This window comes from Haliotis asinina, chromosome 1 (assembly GCF_037392515.1).
Source record: "Haliotis asinina isolate JCU_RB_2024 chromosome 1, JCU_Hal_asi_v2, whole genome shotgun sequence".
Lineage (NCBI taxonomy): Eukaryota > Metazoa > Mollusca > Gastropoda > Lepetellida > Haliotidae > Haliotis > Haliotis asinina.
The window spans coordinates 81,199,929-81,218,477 of NC_090280.1; the positions used below are offsets into that span (position 1 = coordinate 81,199,929).

Here is an 18,549-nt window from a genome sequence, read left to right on the forward strand (position 1 = left end):
TTTGCTTTTGAAACGATCCCTCTTACCTGTTTCTTTAATAGTGATAGTGAGACTCCATGGTTTTCAGCAGGAAAATTAATATTTTTCACGTCAGTTATCCTTTATAATGAAGCTAAGTCTAATTTCAAATTAGATCCTTTGAAAAGTGTCCTTTGTAATGCAATATCATCGCACATTAACTTCCATGGTTTGTTCCAAACAAGTCGGATGTCTGTAGCGCTCATTTCTGCACTAATCTCTCCTCAGTAAAGTCCTGTTTCACGTTGCCTATCTCCCTACCACGGGAACTGTAGTTAGGCCGAACTTATTTTAACAGATATTTCACACTTTCGCGAAAAACAAAACAAAAAAACCCAGTTTTTTTTTATATTTATTTATTTACTATTTGTCTATTTCCTACAGTATAAGTACAATTAACTACACCGCCGGCGAAACGTGCGTGATCGAGAACAGTGTTGACGTTACTTTGGTATTCGTTGTTTGTGAATGATATCTATAGAGGGAAATTATACGTATATTATTTGTAATATATCTCAGATGACAGGTTCTAATTAGCGAGCGAAAATGAGTTACATGCCCGATGACGAATCGTCTCGGTCAGCTGCTGCTGAGAGTGGGAAGCGTATTTTCTTTCGAACCAATTATTCCATCTGGCAATTCACGTCCGTCTGGCAATTCACGTCCGTCTGGCAATTCACGTGCATCTGGCAATTCACGTCCATCTGGCAATTCATGTCCGTCTAAGATACCAATGGATAACTGAATCATGATCGTTACTTTGCGAAAACCTTGAACACAACCACACGTTCAAGTTGTAGATCGGTTCTACAGCACTTTTGCTCAGTTTCAACGTTCAGATTTCGGGCTAGTGAATTATTTTGTGGACTAGTAACTTTCAGGCATAGCTAGCCCGACTGGCAAGCACTATTTCGCACACTGATGTCCTCTCACCGTGGTATTGCTGGAATATTGCTAAAAGCGGCATAGAACCATACTCACTCACTCACTATAACCCACTTCCACTGTCAGTAGCTAGTTATCTTCTGTATCAAGAGTCTGAGGTGAGGCAGGCTACTGGCTACTGCTGTCTAATAAGATCGAACAGTGACATTGCGGAACAATTGCTGACTTAGGCGTGAAATGCAATTCGCTCACTTCTGTCAGCAATTAGACGACCATAGCTTCCACTGGAAGACGACAGCCACCAAGGATTATCTCGGAGCCTGACTGGTTGTAACCATCGTCTATCGGTTGCTATGGGAACGAGTTTGATCCTCGCTGTCATGGAAATGGAGATGGTTAATGATGACGCTAAAGATAGCGATAAAGAGAGAGAGAGAGAGAGAGAGAGAGAGAGAGAGAGAGAGAGAGAGAGAGAGAGAGAGAGAGAGAGAGAGAGAGAGAGAGAGAGGGATCGGAATGGGGAGGGTTAAAAGTAATAACCTTATGAGCAAAACGGGACCATCCGGTGAGTGTTATTTATGTCGTAATTCTCACCCTTGTTGCAAAAATACATTGAATTAATGACTTACTACAGGTGTTGCTTATGCCCTTTTGAAGAGTAGGTAAGATTGAAAGTATATTTGCTGAGACACCGATCGGGGTATGAGTCTATGCAACTGCTTACAAAACCTCGCGAAGTTGAGAGAGAGAGAGAGACAGAGAAAGAGAGAGAGAGAGAGAGGAAGTCAGAGACAGAGACAGAAAAAGATTGATGGTAACGTGTTTCACTTAACACTACTGCCTTTGTACTTATAAAAGTGAGAAGCTGTGGGTGTGTTTCATTTTGACAAGAAGTGGTCAAAAGTATGAGCACGCAGTTTGATTACACTAAGGGTATTATGCTTCTTGTACTTTTTATACCTAAACACACCGCTCTTATTACATAACAAAGTAAAATATGTCAGCAAAATATATATTATCCTATATATTATCCTCGAACCAGTGGCCGATAGTGTGAGCACACCTACCTCAAACTGGCCGTACGAGAGTTGTCATCACGAGGTGGTCATCTCTCTCTCTGGTTTTAATCCATCATGGAGGCCACGTACGTACTAAGGGTCCGACAAAACGTTCGTCGTACAACGACATTCGTAAACATACGATAAACTATAGAGTTACGACAGGTCGTAACGTTAAGAGATATTTTAAGTAACACTATTACCCAGGGCCTAGAATTTCAAAGCTCTCTTAGCGCTAAGATAGTCATAAGTTCATGATAATGCATGACACTTACGACTATCGTAGCGCTAGGGCAGCTTCGAACATTTTGACCCAGGTGCATATTAAAATCGTGGAGCAGGACCGTGGTCATTGATGTTCCGACCGAGCATCGGATCCCTTGCGGATACCATAGGGTCCCATGAGCTGTTGTGACCCGGATATCCCTATAGTTGTGATCAGGAGTCACAACCAGCCATTCACGTGTATAAAACATGTTGAGCCATGCTGTACTCTCCACTACTGTGCTATCAAATCAGTTGGCTGCGCATTCCAGCGGAGGTACCAGTTAATACGATTTTCTAATTTCATTTCGTAAAATCTCGCGAGATGTGACTTCAATTTGCCAAACAATGACGAGGCCAGACAAAGACAGTCAGAATGAAGGTTGTTTAATTACGTGGACGGATAAAAATGACACGTGAGAGTACACATCTCTGCTGTGGGCGTTCCAGGAGAGGCTTCTAATTGCATGAAATGTCAGTGCCGTTATGCATGTCAGCCATGAAATTAATTATTTCCATTCTTTTGATCCCATTCACGCGATATTGTGGGGTGTCATTGAAGTGAAAGATTTAGACAAACGCCAGACAAAAATAACTTTTCTGGTTTGTATGTCAAGAACTTAGTAAAGACACTGAGCAAACTGCCTGCCTGGCTGAGTTGGGTTTTACGAGGCTTTTAGCAATATTCCAGCAACATCACAGGACACCAGAAATAGGCTTCACACATAGTACACCTGTGAGGATTCAAACCAAGGTCTTCGGGGAGACGAGCTAACGCTTTAACACTAGGCTACCCCACCGCTCATCACTGATGAGAGGGCGGTGGAGTAGCCTAGTGGTTAAAGCGTTCGCTCGTCACGCCGAGGACCCGGGTTCGATTCCCCACGTGGGTACAATGTGTAAGGCCCATTTTCTGGTGTCCCCCGCCGTGATATCGCTGGAATATTGCTAAAAGCGACGTAAAACCAAACTCACTCACTCACTGATGAGAATGCACGTATGGAAGTATATTTACACATTCCGATAGCATTTCCCTTATGTCTACTGACCGTGGGTGGTGGAGTAGCCTAGTGGTTGCAGTTTTCGCTTTCCACGACGAATGTCCGGGTTCGGTTCTCCACGTGGGTACAATGTGTAAGGCCCATTTTCTGGTGTCCCCCGTCGTGATATCGCTGGAATATTGCTAAAAGCGACGTAAAACCAAACTCACTCACTCACTGATGAGAATGCACGTATGGAAGTATATTTACACATTCTGATAGCATTTCCCTTATGTCTACTGACCGTGGGTGGTGGAGTAACCTAGTGGTTGCAGTTTTCGCTTTCCACGACGAATGTCCGGGTTCGGTTCTCCACGTGGGTACAATGTGTAAAGCTCATTTCTACTGTAACACTTCGTGATGTTTCTGGAATATTGCTAAAAGCGGCGTAAAGACCAAACTCCCTAACTCACACCATGGGCTACATTAGATGTGAAGGCTTAATCCGAATACGATTGTTGGTAACTGCGCATATTGAAATTACGAAATACTTAAATTTTTCATTATCTACATCACATTATTTTTGTTCTTGTGTCTGATATTACAACGTCTATTCTCCGGTTGATTTGGTCGTGACTCTATTATGAGGATCAGATATTTCAAATTAGGACATTTACCTTCACATATACCTCTGTATGATAGTATATATGAGGCGGTAGGCCAGTGAGGGACCATTTAATATTGTAGGATGGTTTTTGGATATGGCACTTCATTTGGGTGCCAGAAACAGGTGTACAAATAATGTTATCAAACAATCTTCATAAATACGTTTTACCTTGAAATTCACTGATCTCTTATCTCACAGCTATATGTTGCGATAAATCTCCACTAGGAAATAGATCTACGGCTCGGTTCGATAATTTTATTACCTCCATTGCTGGATCCTCCTTCGCACAGCAGCCTACCTGATAAGCCAGAATATCGAAGATGGTTTTCTCATGGCCTGTCTATACTATGGCTGTAGGTCTATATACACCCCGTTAATCCAACTAATCAGGTCTTATATCCAATATGCAAAAGTACACTCTTCCAAAGAAGAAACGCAAAAAACTAAATATCAATGAACATTTTGTGTTATTCAAGGATGTGTAGATCAGCGGAAAACTATGATACATGTATGAAATTGTGTGGAGCAATGTATTGCTACCTTGTCCATGTTTCAGGAGAATAACAGTCATCAAAGTCATCGCTGCTGTCCAGCAGGTGGTGTTGAAGTCAGTACCACGTATGACCACCTTCAGCTGCTACCGCTGAACGACACGTCCTGTGTACCGATCGAATCGGTAGTTGGATGTTTTGTTGTGGAAGCCTTCTCCATTCCTCCTGCAAAGTGGAACAACTGTTGAAGATTCTGTGGTGGATTACGACGTTGACGTTCCCGTCTATGGATCTGACCCCAAAGGTGTTCGATTGGGTTTAGATCCGGGGATCTGGGGGGCTAGGGGAGGGTATTGATGTTGTTATTGGCCATTTAGACCACGGTGGCACTTGCTGTGTGTAGCCTGGCGTTGTGGTGTTGGAAGAGCTGCCGTTGACGGTCAACAAGGTGAAAGACGTGCGGACGGAGACTTTGGTTGATGTATCGATTGGCCGCCGGATTGCCTTGGACAAGCACAAGTTCCGATCTGCGAGTGTATGAGATCTTCCCCCACACCATAACACTTCCTATAAGCTTAAGGAATATGTCCACCCGTCTGATGCATTTATGAGCAAAACGTTCATGACACCGTATGTAGACACGGCCTCTGCCATCACCTCGCCTGAGGAGATAACGGAATTCGTCGCTAAACCATATGCGCCTCCAGTTTGCCAGGTTCCATGGCAGCACCGCGTTACACTATCTCTCTCGTCGACGTCGATGTAGTCATGTCAAGGAGGGGGCAATATTTGAACGTTTGGCACGTATTCCTACTTCTCGGAGAGAAGTTCCTTATTGTCTGAGCGGACACTCTTCGGGCTCTAAACTGTTCTTGTGGTGTGTCACGGGCGGTACGATGGCGGTCACATACGTGGGTTACCCGGATGTGCCGATCTTGGGCAGGTGTGGTGACTCTAGGTCTTCCTGATATTGGACGGTCATTTGTCGAATTTGTTCGACGAAACCGATCCCACAATCGAGTTGATGGGATGAACGTTGAAGATCCTTGCCATCTCACCCATGATTCGCCAGTTTGCAATTGTCCAATTGCCTGATTTCGAACGGCAGCATTGATACGTCCCATTTTCGTGTAAAGTACTTGCAAAGATCGTGGATGAAATTGATGCATTTTGATGTTATATAGTCACATGCTGCACTCATGCACGTGAGAAACAATCATTGTGCCCGATGTTCGTACTGCATGACATCCACGCACATCATTACGATCTAGATTGACAAAGCATTCCAGAAACAATGTGCAAACCCCCCAAAAATGTTTGTGTTTACATGTGTGTACAAACTGGTAAGTATCATTTTTTAAGTTTCATTTCTTGAAGAATGTATATTACGCTGTATTGTGGTTATGTGATTTGGTGAACAAGTACATCCAGCTCCAGTCAAGGTGCTTCTGAAATCTCCAGTCAATGTGCTTCTTAATGCTGACTGTGTTACCTTAAAGTATTAAAAGATCCGACTCGATGTCACATCAAGGGACATCTTACATGTGTTTACACTCAGACGATGTCGTGCTGGTTGTGAGTTCATTGGGATAGCTTGGGTTCATTCTCATCAGATGCGATCTCGTCACGTCAGACGCTATCTCTCGAGAGTACTCTAAACCACGCGAGATCTCGTGTGATTCTTCCAGTCAATGATGGCTGTCCACCTATTGGCTTTTACCTCTTCCTGATATTACAGGTATGCGATTTATTTCTTCAGTGTAATATGAATGGACAAACATGTTATGAGTGAAATCAATGTACACTGTCCCTATGAACGAGGCTTCCCTGATGGTATCATCACCATAGCAACGAACCAGTGACACACCGAACCTACAGACACGCGGGGAATTTAGTGTTGTATCACTTCCCACATAAGTGGAATTCTGTTACGTTTATGCTTTTGTTTGTTGTTTTACACCTCCCTCAGCGATATTCCAGTTATATGAAAGCGTCAGAGAGGCATGGTACTTTATGTATGACAAGTTCCTATTGTAATATAATGCGACGCTGCATAGATACGAAGCATTGTGATATGACGAGAAGCTTCTTAGAGACTAAATATTGTGATATGAAATGGCACTTCTTAGACACGAAGTATTGTCATATGAAGCGACACTTCTTAGAGACCCAGTATTGTAATATGACGCGACGCTTCTTAGAGACTAAGTATTGTAATATGACGCGACGCTTCTTAGAGACTAAGTATTGTAATATGACGCGACGCTTCTTAGAGACCAAGTATTGTAATATGACGCGACACTTCTTAGAGACCAAGTATTGTAATATGACGCGACGCTTCTTAGAGACCAAGTATTGTAATATGACGCGACACTTCTTAGAGACCAAGTATTGTAATATGACGCGACACTTCTTAGAGACCAAGTATTGTAATATGACGCGACGCTTCTTAGAGACCAAGTATTGTAATATGACGCGACACTTCTTAGAGACCAAGTATTGTAATATGACGCGACGCTTCTTAGAGACTAAGTATTATAATATGACGCCACACTTCTTAGAGACTAAGTATTGTAATATGACGCCACACTTCTTAGAGACTAAGTATTATAATATGACGCGACGCTTCTTAGAGACTAAGTATTATAATATGACGCGACGCTTCTTAGAGACTAAGTATTGTAATATGACGCGACGCTTCTTAGAGACTAAGTATTATAATATGACGCGACGCTTCTTAGAGACTAAGTATTATAATATGACGCCACACTTCTTAGAGACTAAGTATTATAATATGACGCCACACTTCTTAGAGACTAAGTATTATAATATGACGCCACACTTCTTAGAGACTAAGTATTATAATATGACGCGACGCTTCTTAGAGACTAAGTATTGTAATATGACGCCACACTTCTTCGAGACTAAGTATTATAATATGACGCCACACTTCTTAGAGACTAAGTATTATAATATGACGCGACGCTTCTTAGAGACTAAGTATTGTAATATGACGCCACACTTCTTCGAGACTAAGTATTATAATATGACGCCACACTTCTTAGAGACTAAGTATTATAATATGACGCGACGCTTCTTAGAGACTAAGTATTGTAATATGACGCCACACTTCTTAGAGACTAAGTATTGTAATATGACGCGACACTTCTTAGAGACTAAGTATTATAATATGACGCCACACTTCTTAGAGACAAGCGTCGCGTCATATTACAGTAAGAACTTGCCATCCGTAAAGTATCAAACCTGTTTAGATTAAAAAGAAGCCCCAGAGAGACCGGAGAATCAGAACCTGAGGAAATTTACACTTGATTCATTTAAGGCTTTAGCACTACAGAAGGCTTGGCAGAGAGGAAAATAGCGTGGTTCAGGAACTGTGTGACAGACTACGCTTCCGATACCGTTGTCACATAGTCTATGAACATATATAATTATATATTAAATAATTTTGACAGAAACAAACAATTCCTTTCAAAGTGAAAAAAAACCCAAAACCAAGGGAGATTGGAGATTCAGAACCGGAGGAAATTTAGACTTGCTTCATTTACATCTTTAGTATTAACGAAAGGACAGACTTGTGAACCCTGGCCTGTCGTAAGAGACGACTAACGGGATCAGGTGGTCAGCCTCGCTGACCGGGTTGACACATGTCATCAGTTCCCAGTCGCGTAGATCGATGCTCATGCTATTAATCATTTGATTTTCTGGCCCAGTGTCAGTTATACACAGTACGCCGAGTGCGGCTTAAAGCAACAACCGAACATTCTTCTGTTGATTCCGTTTCAGTAGCTATATTGCTATGGGTTTCTTCCCTCGAAAAAAATGGAGATGAATTGTTTTTCACTATTTTAATGTCAGTGGACAAAAGCGCCCCTATCTTTCCCGAAGTGTCACAAATGTTCATGTGAACTAATCATGCGGCACATTCCGGAAGGACAATCACTATCTCGCATTTACGGGCACGGTTGAGTAAAAACTTAATGTTCAAACTAAACGGAGAGGAAAACGGATCGTTTTTAAAACTAAAGTGGCTATATTTATCTTTTTAAAAAAGTTAATTTAAAGTTTGTTAATGTCAAGATTCCTGTTAAGTATGCCGCACGGCCTGTCGGTATCAACACCAATCTCCTTTAAAATGAGATTGGTTCATTTTCACGCGACCCCTCCTCGATATCATTTCCTTGGATAATTACGTCAAAGGGAAGTTAAACCAAAGTGCAGCAGAATTGATCAAACCCAAAATTGGTCAATTATTTCCACCAGACATTGCGTCCATCGCCGTATACAAGAATCAAATGCATTTACCCTAAAACCGCCTGTCAATATACACGCAAAATGTCAATAACAGAGCAGCGCATCTTCTCCTTAAAACCAGACTGATATCCTCGCCAGTTTTCCTCTCCGAAATGCATGTCAGTTTAGTGGAGATTTATCGATCTTAAAATACCAGTAAGAGTCTTTTCCTGCTAGTCTGATGTAGGGAAGTATATAGACTTACCGATGATGTTGATTGCTGTCATTAAACCTCTACGAAACTGCACGCGCTCACGGTCTAAAGACAATGTTTAATATCGTTTGACAACTTACATAGAACTGGGATTGAGACTATTGAACGGAGCTCTCTCTTAAAGGAGTACGACAATGGTTGTGTAGGTATTATGAGTTTTTTTAGTTTTCACGTGGAGATAATTTAGAACAATCTCGTCAAAATGCGTTAAGGGAGGTGAGGTAGTCTACTGATTCAAGCCCAAGTTCGTAACTCTGAAGACTGCATGGCTCCCATAAAAGATGGGTAAATTTTACAAGGCCCATTTGGGTCTCCTCTGCCGGATATAGCTGGAACATTTCCGAGAGCTGCTCGAAACGATGATGATGATGATGATGATGATGATGATGATGATTGATGATGATGATGATGATGATGATGATGATGATGATGATGATGATGATGATGATGAAGACGACGACGAGGTTAAGATGATAAGAATGGCATACCATATAATAATACCGACGACAATAATGTGATATTTTACGATCAGTGATAGCAAGTCAAGGTTGTATCAATCATAAATAATGGTGCTTTCAAAACTCAATATCAGGTTAAATAGCCCAGCTGTTGGATACAGGACATCGTGGAGTGCAAACCGTACAGATAGTGCCCTAGTCTGGATACAATTTATTTTATCAGCGACATTAATCCTGACAGGCTGTTAACGCGCGTGTTGCGTGTGCATCACTTCCGGTGAGCCAAAATCTCCAAAATTAAATATTTTCAGCAATATGATCTATTAATATGACATAAATGGTCAGATCAGAAAAGACATGGAAGGCGATCGCATTTTCAAGGCTCATAAGACGGAACATAGTACAAACCACATTAATCTTAAATCCCCAATCGCCCAAACTACACATGCCTAATTGTTTCAATATATTTCCAAAGTGTACCGAAATTCTGTCAGTTTTGCTTTTATTCAGCAAACGTTGGACGAATCCAATCTTATCAACCCGTGAAGATCCTGGTTAGAATCGATCTTCAGTAACCCATTCTTGTAAGTGGCGATTAACGAGCTCGGGTGGTCAGACTTGGTTGACACAGGTCATGGTATCCCAGTAAAGGTCCGTGGTAGAATAGGTTTTCATCAACCCATGATTGTCATAAAAGACGAGTATGCTTGTCATAAGACGCGATTAATTACAGACCGCCGTCATATAGCTGGAATAACCTGGAATACGTTTGAGTGCGGCGTAAAACTAAGCTCACTCACCCAATCTTATCATAGGTTCCCTCCGGGCAGGACCGTTGATCTTCAGCGCTGCCAACAAATGTGATTTACCATCCCGTTACGTCGTTGGATTTAGCTTATGTCCATGGTCGTCGATCGCCGATTTTGCATCCCGCTTTGTAAGGCATTCTACCATCAGAACCTGATTCGACATGGTCAAACAAGGAGGCTGACTGTCATAGACAAGGCGCGACCTCGTCAGCAATGTGGAATCGCCCTCCGACTTCCTGTATGTGCACGTGTCCACCTATATGTCACTCACTGACCACTGTATACCCGTGACCATTCTGTCGCCTGGTTACCGTTACTAGAACCATTTCGTCTGTGACGACCCTGATTCTTGTAAGAGTTCAGTAACGGAATCGGGTGGCCAGTATCGGGCTCATGTTATTATTCAGAGAATAATAGTCCGGGTTAGAATCTTCAGCAACCCATACTTGTTGCAAGAGGTGACTAACAGGATCGGGTGGTCAGGCTCACTGACTTGGTTGACACGTGCCATCGAATTCCAGTTGTGTAGATCGATGCTCATGTTGTCAATCACATGGTGCCAATCTGGACCAGACACTCCAGTTATCAACATCAAGAGCATCTATCTACCAACTATAAACCACGCCAGCGAGCCTGACCACCCGATCCCGTTCGTCGTCTCTTATGACAAGCATGGGTTATTGAAGATACATTCTAACCCGGATCGCTAGCTCTTGGCCATTTCAGGATCCATTCCTTGAAGCGACCTTAGTACCGCGACTAATGTGTACCTACGGATACGGTATGGTTAGAGTCTGCAATGCGCGTTCTCTATAATTATGTGGTGTCACCCTCAATGTTATTGCTGGAAGTGAGTCAGTTTACTTTTACTCCACATTTACCAATATTCCAGCAACATCACGGTGTCTGACACTCGAAATGGTCTTCATTGTAACCATGTAGAGAGTCGAACCCGGTTCTCCGACGTAACCTCTAGGCCACCCCACCGTCCCGTTATTGCTAAAGCGGCATGAAACGGTAATCATGTACTTCCACAAATAACAATGGTGGCGTTTTCAAAGCCCCAAGACCTTGATGAGTGTGGTTTTACGTTGCTTTTAACAATATTCCAGCAATATCACTGTTAGGGACACCAGAAATGGGTGTCACACTCAGCACTCATGTGGGGAATCGAACCGGGTCTTCGACGTGAAGAGCGAACGCTTTAACCACTAGGCTACACCACCGCCCCTTTATTGCTAAAAGGCGGCATGAAACAGTGACCATTTACTTTCACAAATAATGATGATGTTATAAATCCCAGGATTTAATGGAAGTTACATTAGTGGTTATTGATGTCCATGGTTACCCTATACTCGGAGTACCTCATTGGATCGCCAATCACTGGATTTCTGGGGGTTATTTTTCATACTGCCTTATTAAACTGAACTACTTCAACTGAACCTTGAATATCGGTAACCATGAGGGATACCGCCAATCGATCAGTCAGGTATGTTTACAGAAAACCCAATTACCCGAAAGAAATGTTTTTCATGGCAGTTCTTCTGATTTCATTCTGTCAAGATTTAATTGCTTTCTCGACTTTCTTTTGCGTCAAGACTGACTGCACCTGTTTCGCTCACACGTCTATATCATCATATTTCCCTGCAACTGATTCGGGTAATAAATAAATACATCGTCTTGATGTTTAGATATCTAAGTCTTATGTTTTCATTATGCGATGAGACATGTGTGGCCCGGAGTAAAATCTCTCCTATTTCCTTTGGGAAAAAAAAGTTTAGCAAAATTGGCATAATCCACGAAACGGCAAATGTGGATTCAAAATATGCACACACAAAAATAATAATAAGTCCCTTTTGACAGCAATGTGATTGGCAAGATAAGGCAGGAAAAGCATGATAAATATGCGGACCTCGCCTTTGAAATGTCTTGCTTGCATCCAAGTACACTGTCGTCAGGCTCCCCATTGTTCTGGGTGCCCTTGGTTTGGTACCTCCTGATCTCTTGGCGCAGATGAGGAGAGTGCCCGGTAATGCAGAAGGCTGCAGTGTTGGGGAGCCTCCATATTCTCCAGAAAGTTCTCGGTGGGTTCGACTAAGCAGTGTTTCCTGGGAGAAGTCCCATTCGCTGTCTGGGCTGTGTGTAGAGGGGGCGAGGACCCTGAGCTGATGATGAGCCTTACTGGCCTGACTGTGCCAGGATCACCCGAACCCTCTCTGCTGCATATCTATCTTAATCTGTAAAACATAATAAATACTGTTTGGAAATATAACTGGTTTCCATTTTGTATTCTGAATATTGGCAGCTTTCCTTTGTCACCGATGAAGCCATGAACGTATTCCTTGCCCTGAGTAACATACTGAATATGGGTGTGCGTGCGGTTGGTCATATGCTCAATTTATCCACGGATTCGCAGTTGGCTGTTCAGAGTTTGCAACCCTTAGACGTGATGTGCGCCCCCGTGAGTGCGAATGTCATCTTCTTCGCCCTCATAATGATCATGGGTGGATCCACAGGGGGTAAGGGTGTTCGATCTCCACCCCCGCCACACACATTCTCTCTTATTTACCCACTCGCCCACTCTTACTTACCAACTTACCCACTCTCTTCTTTACCCACTCACCCACTCTATTGTTTACCCACTCATCTATTCTCTTCATCATCTTCGCCCTCAGTGATCATGGGCGGATCCAGAGGTTCCATCCCCATATTGGGTACAATGTGTGAAGCCCGTTTCTGGTGTCCCCCAACCGTGATAATTCTGGAATACTAAATTCTAAAAGCGGCGTAAAACCCATACGCGCACACTTCAGTTACCCCCTACCAGAATCTGAGCACAAGAGACTGAGATCCATGAATGGTAATCTTACCGCAGGATACTCCACCGCCCCGGTAAATGAAGAACGGCAGATCGTTAATACGAGCATGTCAATTTACTGCTCCATTTGTCATGATTTTAACAATATTTTACTATGGAAAATTGCGTGTCTCCGAAAAACACTATCTAAATATTCAGCTGTACTGATATTCCGTGATTCCAACATGGAGAATCAGTTATTTTCGAACTAAATATTGTTTTAGGAAATCAATAATCATTATGTCAATATGGAAACGAGCTAAATATCATGTTTTGTGAGCAATAATATTATCTCCATAGGTTAAAGGTTCCGCGTAAAATGGATTCTCTGAGACACTAGGAATTGTTAAAAAATAACAATATTGTTTAAGGGGATTTATGCACTGGGGTCCTTGTAATAAATATGCATTTCTCACGTGAAGAACCCTTACGTAGCGGAATGAACTTTTGCTGGTTTCTTCATGACGGACGGTGGAGTAGGTTAATGGTTGAAGCGTTGGCCCGAATACCCAGATTCGATTCCTCACATGGGTAGGATGTGTGAGGCATATTTCTGGTGTCCTCGGCTGTGATACTGCTAAAAGTGGCGTTAAACAATACTCACTTCCTTCGTCAGAATGATGCAGTCTCCACTTTACCGTTGTGAATTGTAAAATAATACATAGGAATGCTAACAAATAATGGCCAGTGCACGTTGTCGGAGAAAATAGTCTAATGGGAGTTAAACGCAAAGGAAGTGTCAGTTATGTGAATGGATCACTAAAAAACAGTTATAACACCCGGTGTTCACAAATCAGCTACAAACACCGGGTGTTCACAATCAGTCACAGCACCGGGTGTTCATAATCAACCACACACCGGGTGTTCACAAATCAGCCACAAACACTGGGTGTTCACAATCAGTTGCAACACCGGGTGTTTACAATCAGTTACAACACGGGGTGTTCACAATCAGTTATAACACCGAATGTTCATGAAAGCTAAAGCGTGTCTCACATATCCTCAATGAACGTAGTAACGGTGGGGTAGCCCCGTGGTTAAAGCGTTCGCCCTTCACGCTGAAGACACAGACTCGATTTCCCACATGGGTACAATGTGTGAAGCCATTTGTGGTGTCCCCCGTCATGATATTGCTGGAACCTAAAAGCGTCCAAACCTAAACTCACTCACTTACGTCAATCAACATAAATTCAATAACATAAATTCATGTGAAGCCCTTCATTTTTAAATATATGTTTTTATACATTAGGAATAACTGAGACAAAATTAACCCATCCCAACATCATGAGTTGGTGAGTTAAACTTGATTGTGATTAGACATTGCCGTTTAGAAAGTGATCAAATGCAACGTGTTATATTTGGGATTACACTTTTGGGGAGATTACACTTAAATTTTAGTGTCACGCCGATCTTGGATATATTTTAGCCATATCACTGGAACCGAACTCGGGTCTTCCACGTGACGAGCAAACGCTTTCACCACTGGACTATCCAATGAGGAAACCAGTTCCAACGGGGGATTTTTGCTTGTAGTACATGTGTTTCAATTCAGTGAAACCGGGATGTCTTCTAGCCTAATCTCTGCCCTGGTTAAGCTAACCTACGTAAATGTGATGGGTCTTTGTCCTCGGAACAGATCTTATCAGCACCAACCGTACTAAGCAGGGCACCGAGTGTTTACACACGCTGCTTGCAATAACGCCAAACATGGCGCTATCGGCTTAGCAATGTGTCTGAAGACTACACACGTTGTGTCAATGTCCCAACATGGAAATCTTTATGAAGATTTGCTAACTAACAGCCTGGCGTTTGATCAGCTCACTTGATTGTGGCGTTCTCGACAAATTGCGGAGACGTCGCGTTTCGCTGTTAACAGCTGAGCTGACGTTTACGATGCTTGGGGTGAATGTCGAATAGGCGCTACTTGACGTCTTCAGCGGGACGGAGGTTTTCTTTGACAGTCGGTGAAACAATATTTCATCACGGTTTCACACAATATACGAGTCGAAATGTCGGGGTATCGATCCTCACTGGACAAATATGCCGACAGCGGGAGATTAAAGTGCATGCGTACCATGACGTTTGTGCAAAGTGAGGATAATTGGGGTTTCGGGGGTGAGGAATATGTGTCAGTTTAATTGGAAGAGTGAATTTGTCGTTCCTGGCTGCTGTAGGAAGGCGTTCATGACAACGTGCGGTGAGAAGTGGAGGAGTCTCTATGATGGAATACCTGGGGTAGTGCAAGGACATGAACTGTATTGTCCTACATATGGCACTCGCTTTGGGAGTGAGAAGGCAGGTTCGTGAATAAGTGATCTGGAGAGAGTAGATATTTGCGTATATGAGTAAGTAAGTAAGTAAGTAAGAGAATGGGCATGTGCTTGAATGGGTAAATAAGAGAGTGGGTGGGTGGGTAAATAAGAGAGTGGGCGAGTGGATAAATAAGAAAATAAGAGAGTGGGTGAGTGAATAAATGAGAGAGGTGAGTGGATGTGTGAGTGACAGAGTGAGTAAATAAGAGAGAGGGCAAGAGGGTAAATAAGAAAATAAGAGAGTGGGTGAGTGAATAAATGAGAGAGGTGAGTGGATGTGTGAGTGACAGAGTGAGTAAATAAGAGAGAGGGCAAGAGGGTAAATAAGAAAATAAGAGATTGGGTAAATGAAAGAGAAGTGAGTGGATATGTAAGTGAGAGAGTGAGTAAATAAGAGAGAGTATAAATAAGAGAGTGGGTGAGTAGATATAAGTGAGTAAATGCTCAGTGGGTCAGCGGGTGGATGAATAAAAACGATGAGTTGATAACTTAGTGAGTGAGAGGGTGGATGACGGGTAGGGTGAGAAGAGAAGATAGGTGTGGGGAGATGGTAGATTGGTTGGCGAATAGATCAGAAAAATCTAGACGGGCTCCTAAATGACGGAATTGTTAATGGCTCAGGGTCTGAGAGACAGAATACGGAGGGATCAATGCACTCACTATCATGCCGTGAGGCTTGCATTTCTCTCACCCCACGTGTACACAACTGACTCCACATGACACAGTGACATTCGAGTCTTCCTGTTAGAAGATGACACTGGCCTCGTGTCCGATCTTTGGATCTGACGCAGACTCGGGGTGTCGTATGCCACAGAGAGCGATGTAACTCGAGATGGTCGTAATCTACCATATATCGCGAGGACTAAACACGATTGGGAATCAACCGAAGCTGATGACAGACAAGACAAGCCAACAAAACCTTTCGGCAGAACACAGGAAATCATGTGACGAAGCAGCAGGTTGAACATCAGTTACAGAGACACGTATTAAAACGTGTGCTACGTGCTGATGTGCAAACAGCCTCAGGACTAAGACTACTTTAGTCTAGGGCGGTTACCTTAAGTCTAACCGAGTTTTGGTCACCTTAGCGCTAAGACTACACTAAGTCTATAGGAGTTACAGTCACCTTTGCGCTAAGACTACCTTACGTCTATGAGAGTTGGGGGTCACCTTAGCGCTATGACTACCTTAAGTCTATACGAGTTTTGGTCACCTTAGCACTAAGACTACCTTACGACTATGAGAGTTGGGGTCACCTTAGCGCTAAGACTACCTTAAGTCTATAGGAGTTACAGTTACCTTTTCGCTAAGACTACCTTACGTCTATGGGAGTTGGGGGTCACCTTAGCACGAAGACTACCTTAAGTCTATAGGAGTTACAGTCACCTTAGCACTAAGACTACCTTACGTCTATGGGAGTTGGGGGTCACCTTAGCACGAAGACTACATTAAGTCTATACGAGTTTGGAGGGGGGGGTCACCTTAGCGCTGAAACTACCTTAAAGAACGAATAAACTCTTTTTACCACTGCATATGAAACGCTTCTGGTTAGTCGTAAACGGAACACCACTTTTTTAAAAAAAAAAATTGCTAGATTTACTTGGTTTGTAAACGTTCACCCACCAGTATATAGACACTTGTCAATATACGTCTTTATATTTGGTCTCATAATCCTAATTACTTTATAATCATACTTGTATGCATTTTGAAACTTAATAAAAAGAAGCGATCTGCGAATGTATAACAGGAATGTAATATCTAGACATTGTATAGTTTGCCTATATAAAGCATAATTCGCACGCACGCCCTAGTGTATGTCGTCTGTATCATTACAACTTCACGACGAAAACAATGATTCTGTTGAAAGTTACGACAACTTAATAAAAACAAAATGCAAATATTAAAATTAAAACAAATTAAAGTTATAGCAGCAATGTCAGGCTATTACCTTGTTGGAGGAATGTATCCATCAATATCCACAAAATATGTAATTCATCTGCAGATTTCCCAAGTGCTTTGTCTTTTAACAGTCTAAAATACGAGTGAGTGAGTGAGTTAATATTTAACGTCACATCGGCAATATTTCAGCCATATCGTGACGGGAACAAAACATTGAAATGGAATGTGTGAGTATTATAAAAAAAAACTGTCGACAAAGGACAGTAAAACAACTAGGATATCACAGAAAAGAATGTAAAACTAGTAACTATACCTAAACAATTTATCTTTAGAGGACAATACAATATAAAAATGGGCTATAGATTGCTAACAACTGAAGGTAGATCACCATACTAGGGACCATGGGGAATTACAGTACGTTTGCTATCTGCATGGACCCTAGCTAGATTTACATCATCCCCTCAGCCGTCAGCAATTTGTGAAATCTAGCCATATAATAAAAAGACACTTATTCTACGATTAAATACTTGGAAATGTAGAATTTACTTTGAATGTTTGTGAACTTACGTACCCTCTCAGGAGGACAATAATTTTACGGTACTTCAACCCCCTTCGAGGATACAGCCACTAACAATCTTAGTTGCTAATTCAACTTCCATTAATAAAATATTTATTTATTTACAAGTCACGTAACAGGTCTAATTCTTTTAAAAACGCAATGATTAAATGAGAACTAACATTACTAAAAAGACTCTTTATTGTTTTTGATTCCTTGTTACGGAATATTCATATTCGGAATACGGATTCTATCATCACAAGGGATACAAAACGGAGGATCTTCACCTTTAGGCAAATATTCATGTGTATATCGTGTGTGGCCAATACGACATCGTCGCATAATGACCTCTTCAAACCTAGACTGACAACCCAAGTAGGTGTAACCAATATAGGGTTATATTTCATGTACTTTATTTATACCTACTTGGTGGACTACCTGAGTCCCACTTCTTTTGCATCAGATCACGGATATAAGATGGCGGCTTGTGACGGATGGTGGCTTTATAATCATTGTAAGGAATGAGAAGTGGTGTCACAGATTTGTTGAGTGCTGCTTTAACAGCAAGGTCAGCCAATGCGTTACCAGATATTCCTACATGGCTGGGTAACGAACAGAAAACGATGTCGTATTGGCCAGTGGCAAGATCATATTAAAAGTTGATGTTTGCAAGAAATATTTTTAATAGCCTGAAGGCAAGAAAGAGAGTCGGAAAGATTATATACTGTTTATGGTGTTTTTTTTTTTATATATTTGAGAGCTATTAATAT

The 18,549-nt window shown here is 42.1% G+C and overlaps 1 protein-coding gene across 1 annotated transcript in view; it reads left to right on the forward strand.

The window, feature by feature from the left end:
• The window catches only part of LOC137276206 (TP53-regulated inhibitor of apoptosis 1-like), a 447,953-nt gene that overhangs the window by 242,665 nt on the left and 186,739 nt on the right, over positions 1-18,549 (forward strand). The window lies entirely within an intron of this gene.